This window comes from Pelodiscus sinensis, chromosome 6, assembly GCF_049634645.1.
Source record: "Pelodiscus sinensis isolate JC-2024 chromosome 6, ASM4963464v1, whole genome shotgun sequence".
Classification (NCBI taxonomy): domain Eukaryota; kingdom Metazoa; phylum Chordata; order Testudines; family Trionychidae; genus Pelodiscus; species Pelodiscus sinensis.
In genome coordinates this window covers 23,618,115-23,624,512 of record NC_134716.1, presented here as the reverse complement: position 1 = coordinate 23,624,512, position 6,398 = coordinate 23,618,115, and the positions used below count along the sequence as shown (strand labels likewise).

At 42.2% G+C, this 6,398-nt stretch overlaps 1 long non-coding RNA gene across 1 annotated transcript; it reads right to left on the bottom strand.

The window, feature by feature from the left end:
• Window positions 1-367: 367 nt before the first annotated feature.
• LOC142829820 (uncharacterized) lies at window positions 368-4,690 on the bottom strand. The gene is made up of 2 exons (XR_012904636.1): window positions 4,414-4,690; window positions 368-863 (listed from the first exon to the last, which is right to left on the bottom strand). It is a non-coding gene; the product is annotated as an uncharacterized LOC142829820 (long non-coding RNA).
• Between the last annotated feature and the right edge of the window lie 1,708 nt (window positions 4,691-6,398).

Below are 6,398 nucleotides of genomic sequence, written 5' to 3'. Positions count from 1 at the left end.
AAGCTATACATAACCTGACTTCCACAAATTCTTATTTGTGAAATAAAGTTTCTCAGACCATAAGGCTTCTAATATTTTTTCCAAGGAATGAGACCACATTAAAATCTTAAATTAGTCCCTTAAGCTTAAGAATAATTCACTTACAGACATTATTTTATTTTTGTGCCTGATGCCAGCATAGCACAAAGTACTTTTGCAGCAATTTTCCTTTGGAGTTTATTTTTTTAAACTTCTTTGAGGTTTCCTTTGAGGTTTATATAGAATGTGTGTGGGAACTGCAACTGTTATATCTATCATATTTAATCATTCTTTTTTACAATGTTATGCACGCACTGCAAACAAAGAAGGTATTGATGCCAACAATTGCTGTCTGCAAAGTATAAGAGGTTTATTATTATTATTTTACCTGTGAAATATATGTTAAAGAATTTATTCATTGTTACAAAATTGCAGTACAATTTGCGTTTATAAGGAGACACACTGTTTTGTATCAAATAATGCTGGGTGAGTTTTATAAAAGGATACTGAACAGTTCTTTCATATTATCCTTTCCAACATATATCAAAACACAAGATGGGTCTTTGTTATCAGTAGTTTGTATTTTTCAAATATATATAGTAGAGTCCTGTTCTTTCTTTTCTAGTGTCTGAGACTGGATGTTTATATCATATTAAATCATTTCCAATCTATTAATATACCATATTGATCTACAATTCATCTGATTGTTGAGATGACATTAATGGTTTCCATTAGTCCATTTTCTAATTTCCACATATTCTGATGATCATAAATCTTTACTTCATCCATTTACAAGAAGCAGCAAGTTCAAGCAGGATTGGCTGTGCTGCAAATGATGGAGAATTCTAGAAGAAAAATAAGATTTTAGAATAAGGAAGAAGAGCACAAACTTCTTTATCTTGGGCAGACCTTGCAGAAGATAAGTATTAATCTAAACAAAAGATGCTGGATATGGTGTGTATTTGGAAATAGTAGGCCATTGTTAGGGAGCCCAGGTATCAGTTTGCCACAGAAAAATGTGGCATTTTTGTTTTTAATAGAGAATCTTTAGTTTTTACATTTTATAATAAAAATGTATGCAGTAGAATACTGAGCCTCCATTGCTCAGGCTCTCCCTATTAACCATACCACCAACTACCTGGTGGGGCCTAGGGATGGTCAACTTGCTACAATCTGGTGGCTTAGAGAGTCAGATTATGGAGGCTTGGATAAACAGGATTACACAGTATATCAATAAAATATGTTCAACTGATACCTTTTTATATTACAGCTAGGGAAACTAAAATTCAGCCTTTCATTTTAATTAGCAGAAAAATTTGGATTTTTATTTGTGTTCTGATTTTTTTTAAAATAGAAAACTAGGGGGTCACCAAATGAAATGAATGGGTAGCAGGTTTGAAACAAACAAAAAGGACGTTTTTCTCCATGCAATGCACAGTCAACCTGTGGAACACCTTGCGAGAGGGTGTTGTGAAGACTAGGATTTTAACAGAGTGCAAAAAAGAGCTAGATAAATTCATGGAGGTTAGGTCCATCAATGGCTATTAGCCAGGATGGGTAGGAATGGTGACCTTAATCTCTGTTTGTCTGGAAATTGATGACAGGAGTGGGATCGCGAGATGATAACCTGTTATGTTCATTCCCCCTTTTGGCAGACAGGATACTGGGCTAGATGAACCTTTGGTCTGACCCAGTAATGCCATTCTTATGTTTTAAAGCTAAGATTCCTGGCCATCAGAAATCTTGTGAAGTCAATGGGAATGTTGTCTGATTAAGGAGTATGGAACAGGATTCATTTTGCATTTGCACCCCAAACTTGTCAATATATCTATATGTTTTTGCATTTGCATCCTCTTGGAGTAATATTTTTCTGGTTTAGCTAATGTTGTTATATAACAGAAACACGTTCGTAACTCCAGTGTTTGTGGAAAAGGGTTTGAGTAGAGATTTTAGACAGAGATTTTATGTGAACTAAATATTCGGAAAAGGTAGCAATTTCACTGGCTTGAAAGAAGGCCTTTATTTATCCACCAACATGATACAAAACAGCAGCAGCAAAGTTTTCGTGCCTCAAACCTGCTCCAGATCCGGTCAATCTCTGCCTTTTTCAGTTAACACCGTTTGAAAGGTGTTAAATTAGTGCCTAATTATGTAGTGAGTTTTTGTGCTCTATATTTCCTTATATTACTTTAGTTAAATAAATCAGGAGGAATTCATTGAAGTCAATGAGGTTGCAATGGCGTACAAACCAGTGAGAGTGAGATTGGAATCATGCCTGGTGGATATTGCTATATGAGTATTCTGTACATTTACCAATTGTAAATCACCTAACATTGTGTGCAATGCACAGTTCATACAGGGTTATGCAGCACTCTAAAAATGTAAAGAATCATTATGATGCTAGCAGGAAAATATTCTTGATTTACACGTAGCAATTACTAGCCTTCATGCATCACATTTCTCCACTGAAGACTATGGGAAAATACTAGATATGAATGTACTGTTACCTTAGTGCATGTCTATATTACTAATTTTTTTAAAACCCATGTTTTACCATAGTTTATAGGTTTGTTCTAATCTATATTTGATAGACAAAAGCCATCAACGCTTCATTTAGTTCAACAACAAGAAAACTGTAGTAGTAATAAATATGAATTAAAGTGACTGAAATGGCTAAAGGTAACAACAGTACAGATATCACTTCTCCTTTAGCTACAGACAGCAATAAAAATTCAAAGTTAGTTTTATTGGCAAGAATTCAAGCAGTCTCTAAACACAGGTTCGCTGGTCAGCATCTTCCTGAATCACACGTACAAAGAGCATCTGCCTAATTTTGAACCCATTCTGACATCACAGATTTGAAAGCTGGACTTCAAGTAGAACATTATTGGGTTTACCCATTATTATCTTCTATTGGGAGACACATTGGAAAAAAAGAGAAGCTTTTTCAAGTTTTAACAGGGATGAAAAATAGAGTAAAAAATGAGTAGAGTGAAAACAAAGGCTAATGAAAAAACGTGTTATAAAGTATCCACTATACATAGGACAAAAAGTTGAGTCAGGTTTGATTTTCGAGTATTATTTTATCCATAATATGCACATAGCATTTCATCTACAGACTTCTTAAAATTGAGAACAACAAACAAACCACCCCAAAACAAAAACCTTACACAGTTCCAGGAGAAAATAGTTCATGAATTCAAGTAAGTTTTGCAACCTTTTCCTGCCCCTCCCCACAAAATAATTTAAAACATTATTGAAAAGCCTTCCACCATCATGAGTCCTGCATATGGATGATGCCGAGAGAGAATCTGATTTTTTTTTTTCAAAGAATGAGTGAAAGCTGAATCTCCTAAAGAAATAAATGGTCATTAAAATATTTAAAAGTCAACTATTTCCAGCAAAGCTGAGCCCACAGATAGCAACTAGGGCAATTTAAAAGTGGTACCAACTAAAAGAGCTGACCTAATATGAGCATTCCGTGTTTTATGGGCTATATATTTATTTTCAGTCTATTTTATATATGGGGTCTGACAAAATCAATACCTGTTGGAAATGTATGCACAACTATATATACAAAAGATCGGGAATCCCTTATGGGAAAAACCCTGTAGAACGTAATAGGCAATCATTCTATGCAAGTGGTCCTATTAATAGATTTTAACAGAAAATTAACACTTCTAAATAACTCTAAAGGATGGTTACAAAATAGCTGTAGAAATCATCCCCCTTAAATGCAGTAGTTAAAATAGACTGAACAAGAAAGTAGAGTTCTCACAGCACCTGCAAGACGGGGAACAGTTGAGAGTGTGCTGTTTACCCAAAGCAGGAAGAGAAAGGAAGGTTCCCTCCACTTTTAGTGGAGGAAGGAAAGCTTCCCCTCCTCCTGGTTAGATTCTATAGGGTTTTAGAACAGTACCAGTTAACTGCTGGTAGAAGTCTATTGATTTCACCTTATTATATTCTGTAGGAGTTTCCATATGGAATTATGCTGCTAGTTTCATTTGGGGATTGATTTATGGTTAAACAATCAGCATTCACCGAAGAATGGGCTTTGAAGTAAAAGGTTAACATTTGTTCTGCCAAGCTGGCAGGAAAGTATATAGCTCTGCAAATGCATGATCCCATTGAGCTGCTGAAATCAAATAGCACGCAGCAAATTAGATAACTACATCAGAGTCTCACTTTGAGCATGATTTTTGTAGGGTTGCAGAAGAAGGGAGGGAGTGGAAAGTCAGACCTGAGAATGCAGTGGTGACATTAGGGCAAAGAACTGAAAAGAAGCAAGGAAAACAGTTGGTGAAGGTGAAGGAGAGTATATGTACTCAGGAGATTTAAACTGGGAAGTAAAATTCCTAAAAGAAGTTAAAGATCTTCATTTTCCTCCTAACATACCAGAGACTAGAACAGGAAACAGAGCAACCTCTCCAGGATGTCCATAGGACACCAGCAATGTGCCAGCTTCTTCATACATTACCCTATTGATTGGTCTGCCCTCTGTGCTGAAACAGGTGGTGGTTTTCTGGAGCACTGCAAAGACATTTTTATTACACTAAAATTCATTTTCTTACTTTATTAAAGGCTACAACCTGGCTTCAGGTACATCTGTAGCATCTACAGGCAGTCCCTGGGTTACGTACAAGATAGGGACTGTAGGTTTGTTCTTAAGTTGAATCTGTATGTAAGTCGGAACTGGCGTCAGCCGCTGCTGAAACTTCTCAGTTTCAACCGCGGCTGAATCTGGACGCCAGTTCTGACTTACATACAGATTCAACTTAAGAAACCCAGGCATCCCCAAGTCAGCTGCTGCTGAAAATGATCAGCGGCTGATTCCAGGAAGCCTGGGGCAGAGCAACTCTGCCTCGGGCTTCCTGTAGTCAGCCACTGGTCAGTTTCAGCAGCGGCTGACTTGGGGACGCCTGGGGCAGAGCAGCTGGGGTGCTGCTGGGTTGCTCCAGTAGCGCGGCTCCTCGGCGCTACTGGAGCAACCCAGCAGCAACCCAGCAGCTCTGCCCCAGGCGTCCTGATTCAGCCGCTGCTGAAACTGACCAGCAGCTGCTGAATCAGGATGCCTGGGGCAGAGCAGCTGGGGTGCTGCTAGGTTGGTCCGGAGCGGCGCTGCGGGACCAACCCAGCAGCCCCCAGCTGCTCTACCCCAGGGGTAGGCAAGAAAAGCCTGGTCTGCTGGGGGGAGAACTAGCTGCACCCCCCCCCCCCCCCAGCAGACCAGGGAGACAGAGGTGGCGGGACCGCCCAAGTCCTCCACGGCTTTGCTCCGTCTCCCTGGTCTGCTGACCTGGGAGACGCGGAGCAAAGCTGCAGAGCACGCAGGCAGCGGGACAGTCCAGGCGCGCCTGGGCTGTCCCCCTGCGGGAGCGCTCCGCGGCTTTGCTCCCCGTCTCCCTGGTCTGCAGGGAGATGGGGAGCAAAGCCTTGGAGCACGCAAGCAGCAGAACAGCCCAGGCGCGCCGCGGCTGTCCCACTGCGGGCGTGCTCCGAGGCTTTGCTCCCCATCTCCCTGGTCTGCTGGTCAGGAGACGGGGAGCAAAGCCGCGGAGCACGCCCGCAGGGGGACAACTCAAGCGCGCCCGGGCTGTCCCGCTGCGGGCATGCTCCCCGTCTCCCTGCAGACCAGAGAGACGGGGAGCAGCTTTTCTAGCCCCGGAGGACGGGGGCGGCGGACCACGGCGCATCTGGGGGTCCCGCCGCTCCCGTCCTCCGGGATGAGAAAAGCCCTGTTCGTAACTGCAGATCCGACATAAGTCGGATCTGCGTAACTCGGGGACTGCCTGTACGATGCCACAGAAACATCCCACTCAGCCGGGACACGACCCAAGAAGGAAACCTTTCAGTGTGAGCACACACAGCTTTCCAGCCTTGCCTCAGACTGACACACAGACCCAAAGCCTCCCTCTGTGGTGGTAGGGACACCGAGAAATCAGCAAGCACATGCTGTTGCTATCCAGGACAGGAATACCTCTGAGGTGAGGACTGACTAGGCCAAGCCACCATACGTCAGATCTCAGAGTTGGCAGCTGTGAAATGAGCTGTAAGCCAAGAGCGCATTCTAGAGTCCCTCGGGTCAAAGAACATTCCATCATCACTACCCCCACCCTCAGTTCCAGCTCCCTCCCATACACACAAAAGATAATTGGGTGGGTGACAGTTCCCTAGGTAACCGCCCCTTGAATCTTGGCAAGTTTGCATTTTTTAAAAAATAATTTTATAGCCAGGATCCCCTTTCTCTCCCAACTACGGGTTGAGTAATTCCCATAGCACCAGTAAGTGGACAGAAAGGATTCAGGCTCATTCGCATAAGCTCCCTGGCCACGTCACACCACAGTCCAACAAAATGAGTGAGGGCAGATTCCAAGTGCCCT